Below are 21,922 nucleotides of genomic sequence, written 5' to 3' on the forward strand. Positions count from 1 at the left end.
TCTCCCCTGGCCACTTTGTGCAAAGTGCAAGCTAGACACCTGAGAGACCACATGAGGGAGACTGAGGTACCCACCCACCCCAGCTACCATTGCCAGATGTGAGTGGGGCCACTGGCTACAAAGCAGCCCCCAGCTGACTTTCCATAGCCACCAATGCACAGTGGTTTCCCCCTATAATTAGAGAAGTATTGTGGTTCCCCTCACCCGCTCCCCAGTGACTTGTGTTAGACAAGTCTTCTTATCACCTAAGGATGGGAATGGGATCATTTTAATCAACAGTGGTTTTGAGGAGTGTGACTTTTCTGAACCCTCTGCCTGCACACATGAGAATAGTCTACACACTGGCCATGTTTTGTCTATGCAGTAGTCTACACTGTTGGGCAGGCTACTCTTCAAGTATGTCATATGATAATCCCACATCACCCTCCATTGCACACAAGAGAAGTCATACCAGCCCAGACATTCCTATGTCTGCCATATGCAGAGTTAGTTGTGTGCATTTGCATATGGTTTCACAGATACAACACCAGGTTTTGCCTGGCTTTGTAACAGTTGTATTGTCAAAGGCAGTCTCTGCACTTGAAATGCAGTTCTCTCTGTCATCCCCAGGACTCTTGGGCAGAGCCATTAAGAATGCAGAGCCAGCCCGACACTCGTCACTATGAATGGTATTAAATACTCACATACCCCAGCTCCACCAAGGAGCAGGGATATGTATGCAGGCATGAAATGGGTCTAAATTGCTCTTGATGGCTCAATTCAATAATGTTGGTCTTTTCCTTACAGTGCCATATAACAATAGTCATTTTCAAAATGGGGTACTGCAGTTGTTTTTAAGAAAGAATTGACAATTTTGACCTGCATAGTAGTAATTTACAAAATGTTCTTTCTTTAAGCCATTCAGTGGGAAATGCAGGAAGCCACCAAGTGCTGAACTTGAGGCAAACTGGCTGTAACTAATGATAGTGCTAAGTTCTGGGAGAAAGCGCAGCCTCCACAGTGATGCTCTGGAATCAGAGCAGAGGCCAGGGAGTGGCAGAGACAAGGGTTTCATTACAGACAATTGGAGCTCAGAAGTCCCTGAATAAACCTTATTTTACTTCACTTTGAAGGCACATTTTACATTGTTGGCTCTGCATTTTACAGACTCAAAATGAGATTAGATCCAGAAAAGTAACTGCCTTAGACAAAGGGACAGTGACATCTAGAACCACTTACCAGACATTCTTGTTAAACGCTCTACTCCATTGGAGCCTCAGCAGAGTGCTCTTCATGCAAACTTCTAAGAGCCCAAGCAACTCTGCATGGAGTTGATTACACTTGAAAATGATAGGAGCGAACTATGTGTTCTTTACCCACTCATGCTTGTTTACATGGGCCCCCAAGTTGTCTGTATACGTGCATATTTTGTGTCTATGCATCAAAGCCACTTCTCTATTTGTCTCTGCTCCTGGGTGTGGTGATCATTTCAAAGTTTTCTCCTGTATTTCTGCACCTGAGCACACCAGTCCCAGAAGGCAGGGAGACTAATAGGGCCCCAGATCTGACTGGTGGATGGAAAGGTGGGGGATGAAGTATTACACAGCTCAAAGCAAAAGTGGCTTTTTGTTAAGACATTGCTTTTGCTGTGTTTGGATTTCCTAAAGCCTGAAACAATGGAGAAGTCTTATCAAAGCCTTCTCAGCCTAATAAGAGGAGAGGGGAAATGGTTTTTAATAGTTTAAGAAATGAGACAGGGGACAGAGGTCAGGACAGGGTGATAGAGTTGGTATAAGTCCACACCGTCATCTGCTAGCTCTCAGAGGGATCAGAACAGAAGGGGAAACAGTTGTATCATCTGCCCCTGCAGAGAGGTGCACACTTCTCATTCGCTTTGGAATTCTCAGCCTTTGCAAAACTGTGCCCTGTCAGGTGCTTTGGAAGGAAGCACTGGGGTCCTGAGGGCCTACTTTGGCTTTGAGTGTCAGTGGCAACTCTAAGGAGGCCGGAAGCATTTCTGCTATTTGACAGACTATTTAGGGACCTATTTGTTGCAAACTTAGGAGAGAAGGAGGTCCCAGTACATAATGAGATTAATTTCCTTTTTTCTCTATTATTTTGTGTTCTTATCCAAGATATATTTAAATGGATAGATTTAAAGGCTGATTAATAGAAAAATGAGGAAGCAGGCTGGGTGAGGAAAGGCTTTCTTACTCCTACCAGATGAAGGCCTATGGGAGGGCAGTTGGTTGGGGAACATCAGTCCATGCTTTGGCACTTGTGTCCTTTTATGAAAGGGCCTAGAGGAAGCCAGGGTTGAGGATGGGGAGGCTCAGGAGCCTGTGAGGGCAGGTAGCAGAGTTGTTATATGGGCAGCTGTGCCTGGCCTTCAGTAGGAGCACAGTCAAGAGGATTGGTCTGTTTTCTACTTTAAGTTTACTATGTCAGATGTTTGGCTTTCAGGATGAAAGCAAGGCAGAACACCACAGTCATGGTGATAGTAATGTCCTAATGAAAGAGCTTCATCATTTTATAATCCTGTCAAATCAAATACAAATAAGAATCTGGGCTAAATGTGCCCAAGCATTATTAATTAAAAAGCACTTAAAAACGGGTAGCATCAGAAGCATATTGGTGCTGACACCCCTTGGCATGTCCTCGTGAGGAATCACCTTGCTTCCATCTGTGCCGTCAGCTCTGTGCTGTCACCCTGAGCATCAGCCAGGATGAGCTGAGTTACTGTGGTAACAATAACGGTGAATCTCAGGGGCTTAAAACAATAACATTTATTCTCTCCCACATCACATCCTCCTGCTGGCTGGCGGAGGATGCTGCCGTGTGTAAGCCTTTCTCAGGCAGGGAGGGAGGCTCCTTCCCACTTCTCCCCAGGGAATGGGGCCCTGTCCTGCGTTCTGTATTTCATAACACCCCATGCTTTACGATGCCTTCCTTAAAATTGTCTGTGTCCCTTTCCATTGTCTGTAGTTGGCCAGTGTTATCAGGAAACCTTCAATCAGCTTCCCTGGGGGTCCCTTGACATTTTCTAAACCTTCATCTAGCGTGGTGGAAGGATGGGCCGGACCTGTCAGTATTATCTTAGTGGTATGTGTAGCATACCACTGGGACACATACAGAATGCAAAACATCCCAGTTTCTCTGTTTGGGGGGTACTTAGCAATCTTTTATCAAGTATATAGGGTCATCCAAATATTCATGAAGGGCAGCATACTAAATCTTGATGTAACTAGGATTAAGTAGATGGTACTCATAACAAATTTTGGAAGCAAACATGTCCATGTTATTTCCATACATAAGGCTCCAAAAGTCAGGAGCATGGCCTTCTGAGCAAGAACAATGTTGTTACTTTGTTCTTCTGGCAGGAGATTAAAAAAATAATCTAGAAGTGGTATAGTACTTGATAATAAAGGAGAAGAAGAGATGCTTACTGGAACTAAATACGAAGAGATCGGATGTAAGTTGTACAAAAAAATTACATAAGTACTTATGTACCAAAACAGACCCTGAAATTGTCATTGCAGTCATGGTAATGAGCACATCCATTCCCAGAGTCTTACTTTTGCCCCTCTTTATAACCTTTCTGCTCCTCCCTAATGTACCTCCCCAGGTAGCCATGGATCTGCTTCCTGTCATACAGTTAGTTTTGACTTTCTAGAATTATATGCAAATGAATCACACAGTATGAACAAATGTTGCTATGGATGCAGGCTTTTAATTTCCTTAGGTAAGAACCTAGGAGTGGAATGCTGCTTAGTTGTTTTAGTTCCTTTCCCTGACTTTTGGTGTGTTGTACTTTTGGTTTCATTCAGATCATTACACATCCTAACTTGATTGATTCCCTTTTAACATATTCTTTAACTTGTGTGCTACTTAAAAGTATGCCCACTTGCTTTTCAAATATTTGGTGATTTTCCAGGTATCTTTCTGTTATTGCTTGAAAATTCAATGCCATTGTAATAAGAAAACACACTCTGCACAAATTCTATCCTTTAGAAGTTATTAAAACTTGTTTTATTTCCCGTTATGTGTCTTAGGAAGTGTTCTGTATTTACTTGAAAAAAAATGTTCAATCTGCTATTGTTGGGTGGACTGTTTGTTGTGTTTAGATATTAAATGTTCCCTAAACGCCCGTGTGCTAAGGGGCTGGTCTCCAGAAGGAAATTCTATTGGAAGAGGTGCTTTAAGAGGTAGGCTTACTGGGGGTGGGGGCGTTAAGTCACTGGTGCTATCCTCCTAGGGGATTTTGAGGCACTGGCCTCTTCCTCTTCCTCTTTGTCAAGTCTCCTCACCTTTATGTACTGTGCCATCATAGGCTTAAATCAAGAGGGCCAAATAACTATGAAATGAATCCATGAAACAAAATAAACCTCTCCTCTTCTAAGTTGTTTATCTCAGACATTCATCACAGCAATAAAAGGCTAGCACAAATACCAGTTAGGTTAAATTGGTTGATGGTGTGGTTTGGTTTACTATATTCTTACCTATTTTCTTTCTACTTGTTCTATCAAGTACTCTGACCAAAATTGTAGAATTTTCTATTTCCTTGCAGCTCTATCTTTGCCACATTTATTATGAAATTCTGCTATTAGATGGGTAACCCTTCTGGAAAATTATAGTCTTGATGAAATAACCTTTCACCATTATGAAATGGCTCTTTTTTTTTTCAATCCTTGGCAGTATTCTTTGCTCTGAAACCCTTGTGAATGGTGCTTGAATGATTTACTTTCTTCAGTCTTTCCACTGTTATCCTATTCAAGTCCTTATATTTTAAGTACATTTCTTGTAGGCATCACATATTTATTTGTTCTTCCTTTTCAAACCTCAATTAATCTTTACCTTTTAATGGCATGGTTAAGCCACTTGCCCTTGATATGCTTAGCAAAGCAGTTGGGTTTAAACTTACCAAATGCCATTTGCTTTCAGTTGTCTCATGTGTCCTGTCTCCCCTCCTTTTTTCTGCCTCCTTTTGGATGGAGTATATTTCATGATCCCCTTCTAATCTACTTTGCTGTCTCATCAGCCATATCTATGTGTTGTGTTGTTTCTGTGATAACTGCAAAATTTATAGTATACATCAATACTCTAGTTCATTCTTACTATCCTGCAATTTTATTTTATTTTTTCTCACCGAAAGCCTTGGTGCTTTTGTTGCCAAAGACTTTAAGCCTACATAGGTTAATGCCACCTAGTAAATTACTTTAAACAATCATTAATCTTTTAGAGAGATTTAAAACTTAAAAAATGTAATTCCTCACATTGTTTCCATATCTGTTGCTCTTTGCTTATCTGTGAAGATCCAGTTTTCTCTCTGGAATCACTTTTCCTCCACCTGAAAAATATTCTTTGACATTTATTGTACTCGTAGGTCTATCAGTAATGGATTCTTTCAGCCCTTATATGTCTAACATGTTTTCATTTTGCTTTAATTTTGGGGGAGAAGTGCTCACTGGTGGTAGGATTCTAGGTTGTCTTTACTGTTTTTGTTTCTCGTTCAGTACTGTAATAAAGATGTGGCTGTGTTGTTCCCTGGGCTGCTTTGTCTGTGACTTAGAAATTCACAGCTACCTCATCTATGTTCATCTTTGTGTATCTTTACTTCTCTGGGTGCTTTTACGATTTTCACTTTATCATTGGTTTTCAGTAGGGATGTGCTTTGTGCTTCCTGTGCATGAAGTTCTTTGAGCTTCTTACTTTATAATTTTAAGAATTTGCAAAGGTATTGGTTATTATTTCTTCAAAAATGTTTTTGTCTACCCTGTCACCCTCTTTCTTCAGGGATTCTGATTATGTGAATGAAACTGCCACACAACTCATTCACATGCTATGTATTATTTTTCAGTATTTTTTCCATCAATATAATTTTGGGCATTTTCTATTGAGATGTCCTCAATTTTCTTATCTTCTTCCTTTTTTCCCAGTAGCTACTCTGTTATTAAGCCCATTTAATGGATTTTCAGTTCAGTAATTTTAGTGTTCCTCTGTAGTTTTGTTCATCGGTTTGTTCTTCTGTATTTCTGTGACAAATCTTTTCTCTAGCCTTTTGAATATATATAATATGCTCATTTTAATATCATTCACTGCTAATTCTAGCATATTTATTTCTGTTTTATTTTTAATGGTTTTCTTCCTCATTTTGGGTCATATTTTCCTGCTGCTTTACATGCTTGTTAATTTTAGGTTGGATACCAGGTACTGTGTATTTTATCTGTTGAATGTTAGATACATACATGTTTTACACATTTTCTTAAACTTTGTTTTGCAATAAGGTTAGGTTACTTTGAAAGTTTGATACTCTTTTTGGATCTTGCTTTTAATCATTGCTGTGTAAGACTGCACAGATAAGTAGTCTACGGCTAAATTTCCCCACAATAAGTGTAAGATATGTGAGAATGTATATAATCTAAAACAACTTTTTATCCTACTTGTATGTTTGCCTGAAAGTTTTTCTGGGTATGAGTTCTAATATGAATTGGAAAAAATCTTTCACCATCTGAAGGAATCATTTTATTATTTCAAGCACTTAGTGTTGCTGCTAAGATTTCCAAGCTCACCTGCTTCTTGACACCTTGTGTACTTACTACTTCTTTCTGAAAACATATAGAATCTATAATCTTTTCATAAATTTTACCATTTTATCATCAAGGAGGGTATCTATGGGTGCTCCAGAAGCCTGGCTAAGCAAGGTGCATCACATCAAAGTCAAGTAGTGAGCTCTAGGACACTAAAAGGGGCATGCAAGCTGCCCAGAACCTGTGTGTATAAAGCCTTCTTGGCCACACTCACTGCACCCCTCTAGTTCCCCAATGACTGATGACTCTCCAGGCTCAGCCAATCTCTTAATGCCAACCACACCTTTTCTTCCTGTCTCTTCCCTTATGTATATTAGATCTGTGCTATATAAGCTATAATGCGACACAATAAAAGCAGAATTGATTCTCCAAAATCCTCCCCAGAGTTGGTATTGTCTCTGAGCCTCACCCTCTCTGCACAAGTCTCAAAGAACCAGAGTAGGACACCAAGAAACTATAGATATTTAATTTTGTCCAATCTTCTGGGCATTTGGTGAGCTCTTTTACTCTGAAATTCATGTTCTTTAGTTCTTGGAAATTTTTTTGAATTGTTTTACTGATAATTACCTCCAAATTGTTTTCCTGGAAATAATATTTGAATGTTTTGCCCTCCAATATAATTTTATCTTCTTAGAATGAAAATGACATTGTCCATCGTTTCTTTTCTGCCCTTTCTGTGATATTTTAAAACTCTTTTCCAAACATTTTCCTTGATATTTTGTTTCTACCATAATGTTTTCAATGTTCAAGAATTTGTTTCCACTTTCTGATTTTCTTCTCCTCTTTATGAGCCATTACTGTGCTTCCTTTGCTGAATGTGATGTCTTCTCTCTTGGTCATTTGCTCCTGTGTGCTTGGTGTTTTGTTCTCTGTTCTTTCTTCAGGCTGTTTTCCCACCATCTGATAGTTCTTGGTTATTGGCTTGGCTTGAGTTAAAGTGGCTTATGAGCTAATGATGAGCTTGGAATACTTAGATGTGGCTTCTAGACTGTGAGTTCTACTGTTGGATGGTCTGCCTGAAATAGCTACTGGAAAACATCAGTGCTGTCCTTGGGCCTGCTGGGTTTTCCAGAAAAGAGTCTTTGCAACGTTTTGCTACACAGTTTGGTTGGTTACCAGTGCTATGGGGGTGAAAGAGAAAAGAGGTGGCTAGTGTTCAGTGTGAAAGTTTCCCTAATTCCCCTTTTCCATGTGCTGCTACTCTGCATCTCACTGAGTATAGTGTTCACTCTCCGTAGAGAATCTCTTCTGTTCTCCTAGAGAAAAAGCTAGATCTTCTGAGAGGAGGAAGAGAAATTTTCCCAGCCATGTGCAATTGAGAGTGGAAAATCTATTTATTTATTTATGTATTTGTAAGAATGTACTCTGTGCTAGGCACGGGTATGCAAACTCTACAACCTGTGGCTTATAAAGAAGAAGAAAGTGCAAATTCTCTATTTTTCAGTTAAAGGAACTAAAGTGCAGGGTGGTCAAGTGACTTTCTCAAGCCTTCTCAGCCTTCTCAATGTCCTGTTGGCACTTTCTGCCTAGTAGCTGGGCTCCTTAATGTGCCATCTTGACAAAGTTGCATGGCCATCTTTTGATCTGACAGTGACACTGTTTTCAAATGCTTCTCCTTTTCATGGTGACCCCCACTGTCTCACCCTACTTCCAGAGGTGACAGCCACTGCTGCCAGGTTCTAAGTGTCATGAGGACTCTCCATTCTCATTTGGATTGTTTTGGCTTTCCTGACTGTTGGCTCAGAACCGCCAAGACCATCACCTTTCTCCCATCTGCTTTTTGGCCTCCAAAATTAGAGGGCCACTGACTTCTTGCCTCTTCTGCTGTCCTTTTAAATTGATTATTTTAAGTAAAGTCTCTTTGCTGCACTTTAGTGGGCTTTTGGGAGTGGGGATGTTAGATGTAAATGGTCTATCTACCATGACCTGGCCTCTCCTGAGGTCTTCAGATGGAAATGTATCCCACCCTAGTGAGTATATAGATTGAATTTGATTTATAGGTTACAGAAAAATGAATGATTCTTGTACCCCTACATTTGTGTTTAGAACTGATCCCATTATATGCACTCTGATGTGTACATATTTCTATGCCATTAGGGAGTTCACCTGTGTGTCTCTGAAAAGGGATATTTGGGGGATGTGAGAGAGTTTCTTAGGACATAACATTGTCTCTTCCCTCAGGTACCTGATCTTGGAAAATCTTAATTCCTATGGCTTCTTTTTGGTAATATCCTAGAGGGAGTTTCCTAGGTTGTAGGGACCCTTTTTTCTGACATGTATGATATTGTGAGTGTGCATGAGGCTACAACACCTCTCATCTTTGAAATTTTTTTCCCTGTATAGGTTTCTCATTTGCATCCCCCTGGTTTCCTGATCATGGCCACGTGTCTTTGCTGACTTCCAGACTCCTTTTCACCCACTGACCCCAAATCTCTAACCACTGTGGGCCCAATTCTGCCTCGCAACTATTTCTTGATTTCTACCCTGGGGCAGGGTATTGCTCCTGTGCAATGGAGATGAACTTGTCCAGTCCCTACTGTCTAGAGCTGGTGATGCAGCAAGGAAGATAAACACAGAGCTCAGTGTCATACTATGTAATAGATGCTTTCATAGCTGTAAAATAAAGTGTGTTGGAAAGAGTGCAACAAAGGAGTGATGGATCCTGTCTGGAGAGATGAGGCAAAACTCAATATACACTGTGACTCGCATATTCGTTCTCAGGAGATAGTACCCATGTTCCCAGCTATGGAGAGTTTAGCCAAGTAGAGAGGGTGAGGGAGAGGGGAGAGAGGGAGAAGAGGGTGTCAAGCACTGTGAACATGGGTTGCTGTTTTCCCACATATCAGGAGCATAGATGGGACAGGAGGAGGGGCAGAATCATCCAGACTGAGCAGAGAGATTCTATGGGCATGGTCCAGCAACCTGAAGGAAATCATCATGATGGCTTCAACTTCCTGGTGTGCAAACTTAGTTTTTTCAGTGACTAACTCTGTTCATATCACTTAAATTTTCCTCAATTTCTTAATCTGTAAAATGCGAATGATTACACAAGTAAGCCAAATGAGCCATGCCAATTGTTTGGCATAGTGTATGATTTATAGGATAAAGCTCAAGTGTTAGCCCTAATTTTATCTATCTGGCTTTCCATTGTACTAAACATGTATTTTTCTTTGTATTCTCCTTTGTTTTGGAAAGGACTCTGTGGAAAGAAAACTATATTGAATGTCTTGTAGAGAATACTATGAGTTCAACTTGACAAGCAACGTGTTTTCTATGCCTGTGAGATTACCAAGTGGAGATGTGAAACAGAGATTTCAAGAATTTGGCTCAAGGTGTTCAAAGGAGAAATCAGATACAGGTTGTGGTCACAGGTGAAGTCATGAAGAAAGTGAGATTAGAACGAGAGGGCGATTGATAATGCAGAAGACCCAATGATCACCTTGAGGGACACCTCTGTTTCAATTAGAAGGAGGGAGAAGAGGTAGGGGAAGTGAGAAGCATCTTAGTCAGCTCAGCCTGGCATCATAAAATGCTACACACTGGATGGTTTAAACAGAGGAACTAATTTCCTCACAGTTCTAGAGGCTGGGAGCCTAAGATCAAGGTCCACAGGGTTAGTTTTTGGTAAAGACTCTCTTTCTGGCTTGCAGATGGCCCCTCATCATTGTGTCTTCACATGGAATTTCTCTGTGTGTATGTGTTTGTGTGTGTGTGTGTGTGTGTGTGTGTGTGTGAGAGAGAGAGAGAGAGAGAGGAGAGAGAGGAGAGAGATAGCTAGCCAAACTGTCTAAGCCATCTGTTGTCTCCTCGTAAGGTCATTAGTCCCAGGATAAAAACCTTACCCTTATGCTCTCATTTTATCTTTTTTACTTCTATAAAGGCCCTAAAAATATAGTCACATTGGAAGTGAAATATTGAATATATGAATTTGTCTGTTGTGGAAGACATTCCATCTATACCAGAAGGTGACTTGGAAAGATGGAAAAAGAAATGAAGGCAGCTTAGAGAGCACCAAGGAAACTAAGGGAAGAGGAGTTCGTGGAAAGACAAATTTAACAATATCAAGTAAGTACTACTAATAAAAAAGCACAGACATGATGTACTGTGTGACACTGTTAGCAGGCCCTTAACACAAATTGCTTCATAATCCTTCAGGTCAGATAGCTGGCTTGCAGTAGTCAAGTAACCTGAGTGAGCTCCCTTGGCTGGTGAGTTGAGAGCTGGCCTCAAACCTGGATCTCTTATCCTGAGATTCAGGTCCCCTCCACTGTGCTCTGTTGCTGCCTCTGTGGGAGGATACTGTTGAGAAGAAGTCACTGGCATTGCTTCTCAGCCTTTTGGCAAAGACAAAGTGGAGAAGAGGTTGCTGCCTTGGAGGAGGTTCCAAAGGGCTAATGTTGGTTCAGAAGTAGCAGGCAGAAGGTTCAGGCTGGGGGCTGCACAGGGAGATGGGAAAGTGGGACCTGGCAAATCTAGATCACACTGAGGAATATTATACTCTGACATGTTGGTTGGATACTCATGAAAAGATGACTTCATGGTCCAGTAGCTTCAGGAATGCAGTGCTCTGTTTCCCAGCATGGGATCTAGTGTGCATGACTTCAGAGTCTCTTTGCTTCTCCCCTCCTTGTCCAGGTGCATACTTGGCCTGCATCCCTGCTGGGCTCCAGCTGTGGATGGGTGCACCTGAGCCAATGGGTGTCTGCCATTGCCATGGGCTGAATTCCGGCCAGCACAAACTGCTGTCTCTATTTTCTTCTTCCTCCCTCATAGCAGACAATCCAGGAAGTGGTTAGAGGAGCCAGCCCCACCCTGTCTGGTGGCAGCACAGGCTCAGTTCCCCTTTTTTCTCCCCTTTCCCTAGTACATTCTGTGCACTAAGTTAGTAGTATAAATAGCTTGTGCAGCAGCCTCATTTTCTTTTGAAATGAAGCTAAGGCATCCAGACCATAGCATCTCTTTCTCTAGGGATTTTCAATGTGCATCACCTAACTTGGTTTTTGAAAATTTTAGAAGGTTCTCTGAATAGTCAGGCAGCCCTAAATTTATTAAGCTTTGAGGGTTTTTTTTTTTTTGGTAAAAAAATGTTACATTAATTAAATTCTAAGGATTATAGGGTTCTATGTACTTAGAACAGATTATGTAGTCTGTTTTCAAGGAAAGAAGTCAATAAATATTTTCCTGTAAAGGGCCATAAAGTAAATATCTTAGGCTTTGAAAGTAGTAAATTCTCTGTCACTACGACACATTTCTTGCATTGTAGCACAAACCCAGGTCTAGGCAATGCAGTGAGCATGATTGTGTCCCCACAAACCGCTTACAGGAGCACTGGGCAGGCTGACTTGGGCTCTGGGAGCCATAGTGTCTGACTCACAGTAAGAAAACATAACTGAGTGGATAGTGAAGAAGAGGTTGCTGGTTGGTCAGGCAGAGGCAGCAGAGCTGGAACAAGAAAAAGATACAAAGAAGTTGATAGTGTTCATTGATTGCTGAATGTTGCTCATCTTCTTGTACCTCTGAAATCCAACACAGCAGGTAGGACACACAGCCTCTTGCATGTTTCCTCTAGAGAACCTCATTGATACAAGGGCTATGATCAAGGAAGAGCAGGTGTTCATAGTTACCTCTTGGGTGCCCTATTTCTGCATGTAGACACAAAGCATTTCTAGTATCCTCAGCCTTGTGACATCAGGTGTTAATTAAATCCTACCACTCTTGCCCATTGGGGTTGATCTCATGGCTCTGCCACCCTGTGCAAGCTGTGTGCCAGTGGACTGCATCTTGGGAGATCCATGGTAGCAGACCATGTAGGAAAGCAGTGCACACAACTCTGTCCACCCGCAGCTGGCTGCAAATGCTTGCAAACAACTTTTCTTCCAGTGTGCCCAGCATGTCCCAATTCTTGACATTTCTCCTACAGTCAGGAAAATAGGAATACATCACTAAGCTGATTCCCATTTAGATATATAAGGATGGTAACTGTTAATCATGGCATGTCAACTTGAATGAATAATGAAACATCTAGGTATTAGTTGTGGATCTCCAGAGAAATGTGGCCAATAGGATATCCTATTTTGTTATATGGAGATTTATTATGGGAATTGCCTCACATAGTTATAGCGACAGAGAAGTTCTAAAATCTGCTGTCTTCTAGCGGGAGACTTAGGAAAGCTGATGGTGTAATTCAGTCTGAGTCAGAAGCTACAAACCCAGGAGCACTTATAATCAGACAAGCTGGATATCCCAGCTCAAATAAGAGACTGAAACTTCCCCTCCTGCACCTGCTTATTCTACTCAGATCTTCAAGGGATTGGATGGTAACCACCCCACATGGTTGAGGGCAGATCTTTACCCAAGCTACCAATTCAAATGCTAACCTCTTCTGTAAATGCTTACACAAATACACCCAGAAACAATGTTTTGGCAGCTATCTAAGGATCCCTAACTACAGTTAAATTGACACATAAATGTAATCATCAACTCAGGGATCAGTGACTGTCAACTGGCAGAGCCGCTATGACAACACATGCTGGTTTCTCTGGCTAGGAAAAGGTCTGAGCTAGCCCCAGATGGGCTTGGAGGAAGCAACGGCAGGATACCCAGACCTGGCCACAGTCCTCCAGCAGAGAGAACTGTGACAATGTCATGGACCTTCAGCTTCATGGGTTCATCTCACTTTATTGTACAGGAGCAATTTATGTGTAGTAATCCTAGTTTGGAAACAGTCAAGGTATTCACCAATAGGAAGCTGTGTAAACAAAGTATGGTTTATCTAAATGGATGTTCAATGACGATGAGTAAACTCTTTCCCAATCGGACAATGTGAAAAAATCTCATGCTAACTATGCTGAGAAACTGGATAAAGAAGATGTGCTTTTTCTATAAAATGGAATACTACTCAGCCATAAAGAATTATAAATTAGAGTCATTCATAGGAAAATGGATATGTATTGAGGATACATTCCTAAGTGAAATAAATAAGTCACACATGTGTAAATACTGAGTAGTTTCTCTGGTGTGAATAAACTATAATAGTACATAAGATCCCAATGATATAATGGACAATGTGAAATAGGAAGAAAGGGGCTAAAGGTGTAGGAAAGTGGGAAGCGTAGGGGAAAGGTAATAAGGGAAAGAAAAAAATACGAGAAAATGAAAAAAATGGAAATAAAATGTGTGTAAAGGGTGAGTGGAGGAGAGGATGAAGGGAGGGCAGGGACAAGGGAAAAATGAGAACCAAGACCTGTCATGTAAAGGTACAAGACCCCAGTAATGAATGTAACTGTGCTGTATACCTAAAATGTACCAATAAACTCAATGAGGAAAAAAAAAAAGACAGAAGAAAAAAGATTCCATAGTCCATGACTCTAGTTATATAAAATGAAGAAAATGTAAACTAATCGCTGTCTGAAGCTAATTCCTGGTTGCCTGGGGATGGTAGAGGATGGGGAAGGGGTAGAGGAAGGAGTTATAAAGGGTCAAGAAACTTTCAGTGGTGTTTGGATGTTAGATATGTTTAAAATCTTTATAGAAGTCATGGTTTCGTGAGAATAGACCCTTGTCAAGACATCAAATTATATATTTGAACACATACAGTTTAATACAGTATGATACCTTAATAAAAAGTTCAAAACAGTTAGAATATCAGAATGTATTTCCCTGATCTCTACCTGGCCATATATCCACATTCACATTTTACCTTTCTTTCTTCCTGCTTTCTCTAGTGCACTCCACAAAGCTAGTGCAAGCATGACGACAATCTGGGTCCCACAGAGGGGCTGGCCCTTCTAGTGGAGGATAAGTATTTGTTGGCTGACAATTACAGAGGGAGGGGCTTTTGTTTTGGATGTGCCAGTGCTTGGCCTGCAGCTCTGACCTTCACACAGTGTATTTAGGATCATGACTCCTATCCTCTCTATTCATAATGCTGCCTCCGAGCTTTTGTAAAGATTAAGTGTGGAGATGTTAGTGATGATGTACATGAACCCTCTGTCCTGCTCCATTCTCCCTGCATTGGGGGTTATGAGGGAAGGTTAATGTCAGGAACTGGTAACCACAGAAAAGACATGAAAAGAAAAAAAAAAAATTGACGCCAGTATTGTAGACAAAACATGGCCAGAACTGTGAGGACAGAGGACTGTTTCTCCCTGCTAGGCTGCAAATGCTTAGAGAAAAGCGGGTGCTTCCCCTTCATTATACAGCAGGCAGATACATGGAAGTGGGCATCGAAGCCAAAGCCTTTCTGCAGAAACTATGGAGGAGGCAGTATGCTTAGAGAAAAGCGGGTGCTTCCCCTTCATTATACAGCAGGCAGATACATGGAAGTGGGCATCAAAGCCAAAGCCTTTCTGCAGAAACTATGGAGAGGCAGTGGAGACAGCATGAAATTATGAGGGTCATTGTTCTGGCCCCTCAGAACTGGAGTTCTATGGAAAAGGGGCAGTTGGGCTACCTGCCAGTGTGCTACACTTTGAATGTCTGCTTCTCTTTAAAGTTCCTATCCTAAAATTTAATATCCAAGATGATGCTATTTAGATGTGGGGCCTTGGGGAGGTGACTAGGTCATGAGAGCAGAGCCCTCATGAGTGACATAAGAAACCTGATGAAAGAGTTACCAGAGAGCTGTCTGGCACCATCTGCCATGAGAAGACAGTGAGAAGATACCGTTGATGAGCCAGAGTGGGTCCTTGCTAGATATTTAATCTGCCAGTGCCTTGACCTTGGACTTCCTACTTTCAGTACTGTGAGAAATAAACACCTGATATTTATAAGCCACCCAGTCTATGTTATTTTTATTATAGCCAACCAGAGCATTGAGGCACCTCCAACCCTAGACGCCTGCACACTTTCCTGGGTGGTGCCTACATCAGTGGCTGCCTGAACTGATACTAACCTTGCCTTGGCCTCAAGTCCCAAGGATGTGAAAGGTCCTTGGAATTTGCATGTTCATGAGGCAGGTCGAGTGATAACAGGTGGCCAGAAAGAGCTGAGTCCCACTCCCAAGCGGGCCTGAGGAGGAGGGCACTGGGTACTTGGAAGAAACATCACCAGATACCTTTGAAGGCCAGGTCCTGCACAGGTGGCCTCTCCAAGTTCTACCTCCCTCTGTCAGAGGCTTTGATTCAGGATGTCTCCCCTTGTCTCCTGGTGAGCAACCAGAATCCTATGACAGTCAACTCAGTGTCTTAGCTCGTTTTTCCTTTGTCTATATCTGAGGTGAACAGAGGAAGCATATCCCAAATGATACATGTATGCTACACCAATGAGAGGGAATGCAAAAGAATTCTGAGCTAGCAAAGTATTCCCGAATATTCGTAGAAAGTATTCTGAGACCCAGGTAATTATTAGGTCACGATGTTTAATAAATAAAGAAACCCACAGTGAGGGAAAGCTATTACATGGTTTACTGCAGAAGCTGTTCTGAGTTTGGAGCCTTATAATTTGAACAGCATGTTGTGATTAACCCTGTGAATTTCTCTCTTAAATAGAGGAACTGAGAGGGTTTTCTTGGGCTTCTGTTTGAGAAAGGGCTCAAAAAAGGTTCTGTAGAAGCTTATGATTTATGTATAAATAAATACTAACAGAGAACATTATAATAAATTAGTAGTCAAACATTTTTAATCTTGATTTGGATAATTATGGTTAGTAAGTAAAAATCCTATTGATGTACATTGTTGATTTTGTGTCTTGAAACTTTATTAAATTTGTTGGTTTGTTTTAAAAGTTCTTTAATGGACATTTAGGGTTTTCTCTGTCTAAGATCACACAAGAATATGAAATCCACTTCTTTTTTTTCTAAATTCTATTGAAGCTTATATATAGATAAATGTATACAGTGCATTTGAAGAATTAGTAAATGTATAATTTGATGAATTAATAAAATAATTTGACAGATTTTCCACAAAATCAACAAGTGTTAAGTAACATTAAGATAAACCTAAAATGTACCAATAAACTCAATAAAAGAAAAAAAAAAGAAAAAGGCAGAAACATACTAAAACCTAAGAATTTCTCTTGTATTCTATTCCAGTCACTGTTCCAAATTTCTGATGTCTCACAGCATGCGTGTGTTAAGTAACATTAAGATAAACCTAAAATGTACCAATAAACTCAATAAAAGAAAAAAAAAAGGCAGAAACATACTAAAACCTAAGAATTTCTCTTGTGTTTTATTCCAGTCACTGTTCCAAATTTCTGATGTCTCACAGCATGCACTATGGTACTCATTGTTTTGTTCACAGAAATAGAGAATCTCTGTTTGTGTAGCTTTCTGGTTATTATCTTTGAGGCTTATTCACATTCTTCCATTCAATTGTAGATTGCCCATGCTCACTGCTGTGTAGTGCTCCATTTTATTCTGTTACTGATGGCCATTTGAGTAGCTCTAGTCTAGATCCTTTAGTGACTCTAGATGTACTAAATGTTGACAGAAATAGCATTGACACACACATGTACAAACATTTGCACACACATGTCTATTGGAACTTTGCTGATAATTGAAATGGAAATCAGAATAACTAGGCTCTTAAGTATGCACATGTTAAGCTTTGGCATTGTTTTCTAAAGTCTTTGTAACAAGTTTCCTCTCTGCTGATAGAGGATAAGAGCCCTACTGCTACATATTCACAATAATACTTGCTATTGACTTTTTCATTTTAGCTATTCTGTTGAGTTATCACGCCATTGCTTTGTGTGTGTGTGTGTGTGTGTGTGTGTGTGTGTGTGTGTGTGTGGTTTCTTTTTTAAAAAATGCTGTGATATAGGGACGGGGATTTAGCTCAGTGGTGCTGCCGCATGCCTTGCAAGCTGCCAGGTCCCAAGTTCGATCCCTGGTACAAAAAAAAAATAATAATAATAAAAACTATGATATAGTTTAGATCCAGTAAAATGCAATTCTGAAGTGTACAGTTCAAGTTTTTATAAATGTATACAGCCATATAACACATAGATGTTAAGATACATAATAGCATTTGATCACCCCAGAGAGTTCCTTCTTATCTCTTCCCAGTGAGTCTTTGCGGTCTACCTGGGAGGCAACCACTTACTTAGCTGATTGGTCTGGCTGTACAATGGTGGAAAGTGCATTAGTGCAATAATGCAATATGTACTCTTGTGTATCTAGATCCTTTTGCTCAGCATTGTTTTGAGTCCATCCATACTGTAGTGAGTTCCTTTTTATTGCTGAGTAATTCTGTAGAGTCTAAATAGGCCTAGTTGAGTTCCTATTCTTATTTTGATGCCATTTGGACTATTTCCAGTGTGTGGATATTATGAATAAAGCTGCTACTAAATGCATTCTTTTACAAATGTGCAAGTGAACATATGTTTTCATTGTTCTTGGGTAATTGGACTAGACATAAAATAGCTGGGTTGTAGAGTAGGTATATGTTTAACTTTAAAAGAAACCAACACACCACTCAGACATAAAGAACAAGAAACTAGAGACATTTATAGCTAAATGGATGCATGCTGAGGCCATACTCTTAAGTGAAATAAATAGGACACATGTGGAAATACCAAATAGTTTATCTGGTGTGAAAAACTAAAAGTGAACGTAAGGTTCAAATTGTATAACTGGTAATGTTAGGAAGAAATAGAAAGAAAACGTCTAAAGGAGTAGGGGAAAGGGAAAGGGAAAAGAAAAAAATATGAGAAAAGGAAAAAATGAAAACAAAGTCTCTGCAAATAGGAAAGGGTGGAGGGGGTGAAGGGAAGGCAGGGGTATGGGGAAAAAATAAGAACCAAGATCTGTCATATAAAGGTACACGATCCCAATAATGAATGTAACTTTACTGTATACCTAAAATGTACCAATAAACTTAATGAAAAAAATAAAAGAAACTAACATATTGTTTTACAAATTGGTTGAGCCATTTTCCACTTCATTTAGTAATGTATGAGAATTCTAGCAGTTCCACATCCTTGTAGACATTCAATGTCATCAGGATTACAAAATTTTTAGCCATTTTAATGGGTGTGCAATCATGTTTTATTATGTTTTATATTTGCATTTTTCCTAATGTCTAATGATATTGAGAAGTTTTTGTAGTGATTGGTTAGTCACATGTATTACATCATAAAATATTCAAGACTTTTTCCCATTTAACATTTTTTCTCCCTTTTATTGCTATCTGTGTCTATATCTGTATTCTGTGGGTATGAGCTACTTAGCAGAGACACACGGGGCTGCATTGTCTTCAGCCCGTCAGTTTCCTATTCTTCTTTGTGATGTTTTTGAGGAGCAGAAGCTTTAACTTTTAATGTAGTCTAATGTATCAATTTTCCCTTTTATACTGTATTGCTCTTTGGATCCCATCTAAGAAATCTTTTGCTTCTCTCCTGATGCAGAGTCATTTTCTTTTGCTTTCTTCCAGAAGCTTTATGACTTTGGATTTTAAATTTAGGTCTTTGATCTATTCAAAATAATAAGGTGTGAGGCAGAGATTAAGATCTATTTTCTTATAAGGGATATCCACTGTACTATCACCATGGGTTGAAAAGATTTTCCTATCTCCCCTGTGATATATTAGTGCTTTTTAAAAATTTAAATGTGGCTATATCGCTAAGCTCTATTTTGTTTAATTAATATATTTGCCTATTATTTCTACATAGTACTTGTATTTTACAAGTTTATTATACTTGGTATTCAGTGCTCAAAGTTCTGTGGCTTTATTCTTATTCTTCACTTAAAACTGCCTTCTTGGGTATGGTAGACATGGCTCTTCCTTAATGGAGGGATCGATTGCCCAGCTGTGGGGAGTGTGGTTAGTGGACAGCTTCCAGCTATTAGCTCTTTTGGGGTCTACCTCGGGTTGAATGAAGGCCAGGCTCTTTTCAAGACAGCCTCAGTCGATAAAGAGGGCAGAAGCAGAAATTGTGTCCTTTTTGTGATAACCTTCAGCCTACCACCAAGCAAAGCAATGTATAAAGGTTTAGTAATTTCTTTCTGGCAAAAGACTCTTATTCATGTTTGCTCTGGAGCTCTCTGCTGAGCTGGCATAAACATCCTCACTTTGGCTTGCTTTCTGACTACTCCCCCAGCCTACGCTCACCCTCATAAAAGTTGTCACCCGGTCTATCTTTTGCTTCTGTCTCCATCTCTCAGTCTCTTTTGTAATTGGCCCTGTTGACTCCTACAGAACAAGTGGTGTGGAAGTTTTGTGTCCGGATTGCTGCCCAGCCAGCAATCCGACCCCATGCAAGGAGGTAGGGGGAGCAGGGACAGACTCCGGTGGCCAGGTTCTAAAACCTCAGTGTGGTAACCTGGAAGAACGCCTAGGTGTAAAAGCAGGAACTGATCAGTGTGTTGATTCAGGCTTTTGGAATACATGGTGGGGTAATAAAAAATATTAGGATAACAAAATTGGTCAGTTGTCATTGTTTTATGGACACCCTATAGATAATGAAAAGCTGAGAGAAACTAAAATGCAATTGAATATTAAATGTTAGCATCATGGATCCCTTTGGCAGTCTACAAAACAACCTCATCTCATGCAGTGAGCAAGGAAAAGCTGAAAAATAATCTAAGATCTGACACAAAGGATGGAACAGTTTGGATGGATGTCCCTGAAGAACTGGATTCCCTAGATTTACCATAAATCCTATGAGCTTGTAGGAGTTCCCCACAACTCCCCATTAAGAGCTGCTACCTCTCCAATTCCATACAGGTTCATGATACAGAAGCACTTTTCCCTCCCAAAGGAATGATTACCTCTTGCGGAGCTGACCCTGATCTTTTCCCAGCTGCAAGGCCCATAACCAGCACCAAGTCGCATTACACTCCAAAAGGGGATTTCTAGGCCTGAGAAAGAAGGACAGCACCTGTACTTAGTCAGGGGCTGGGGGAGCATCTGTGCAACTAAATTTTGAATGTGGTCAATCAAAGGTGCCAAAGCAATTATCATGGGACTCAAAGTTTAATGCCTAGGGAGAAGCACAGGAGTTGTTGCAAACTTTTCTTAGGGGACTCCTAGAACTATGGGCGAAAATAATTTCCTACAGCAAATGAGGGTGAAATTCTTGAATTTCTGCAGTAGATGGTACAGGAAGGGATTAAAAGGATCATGGATATATTATCTGAGACTGAAGGACCACGAGAGGCTTATCTTCTATGAGAAGGTCTTGGGGACACATACTAAGGCCACCTGGGATGCACTGGTAAGAGGACACTAGTGTCACTAGAAAGTACAAATATTGCTCTCCTCTGCAGGCTGTGGTTCACAGCTAATGAGGCTGCCCACTAATTAATATGGGAATGGAAGCTTTTCCCTCCTCATGAGGCAGTGGAGGCCAAGAATTCAGAAGCAGGTGGCAGAGGTGAGTGGGGTGGCGAGGTTAGAAGAACTGCAGAGGAGAATTGAACCACAGAAATTTGTGGATACGATTAATGGAACAAGTCTTCTCCAGTGACAAAATATTTGGACAGCCAAAGAAGGAACTGCTTACTCTTCATAATCAGAGATCAAAATCAGAGAAGCAGGAGAGTGAGGACTGAACATTGCAACATGGGACCCCAGCCTCTTCTTGGTTTCTGTAGCAACGCCTATACATTGAGTTCCAACTCTTCAATGTAGACTTTCATGTGTTTTGAAAAATGCAGTGATGTAACCACCAGTAAAATCAAGCTGCAGAACCTTTCTGTCACCCCAACAAGTTATCTCATGCCATTTGTAGTCAACTTTGCTCCATAGGCCCATATACTGACAGCTACTGATCTGTTTTCCATCTATTTTTGACTTAAAATTGTCATACAAATGGAGTCATAAAGTATGCATTATTTTGAGACTGGCTTTTATCATGTGGAATAATACACTTGAGATTCATTTATGACATGTTTATCAGTAACTTTTTTTATTGATGAGCTGTATACCATCATCCAGTGAGCCACAGTTTATGTATTTGCCTGTTGGAAGACTTTTGGGTGTTTTTTGGCTTTGGTGATTCTGAGTGGAGCCACTATTGACATTTGTTACCAGTTTTTCTAGAAACACACTTTTGTTTCTTGGGTAAATAGGGATGGAACTGCAAGACAGTGCACTAAATGCATGTTTCAGTTTAAAAGAAATAGTCAAATCCCTTTCCAGAGTAACTGTTCCATTTTGGATTCCCACTAGCAGGACACGAATGTTCCAGTGGCTTTATTCTTTCCCCAGAATTTGGTACTTTGAGTCTTTTGGGTAATATTAGCCATTCTAATAGGTGTGCAGTTGCATTTCATTGTTGCTTCAACTCAAATTTCCCTAAAAGATGGACAATGTTTAATATCTTTCATATTTTTACTTGTTATTTTGAATATCTATATTAGTGACTTGCTGTTTTAATATCCTTGTCCTTTTTATTGGGCAACCTGGTTTCTT

The sequence above is a fragment of the Fukomys damarensis genome, unplaced genomic scaffold (genome assembly GCF_012274545.1).
Source record: "Fukomys damarensis isolate Sample0158 unplaced genomic scaffold, DMR_v1.0_HiC HiC_scaffold_1, whole genome shotgun sequence".
Taxonomy (NCBI): domain Eukaryota; kingdom Metazoa; phylum Chordata; class Mammalia; order Rodentia; family Bathyergidae; genus Fukomys; species Fukomys damarensis.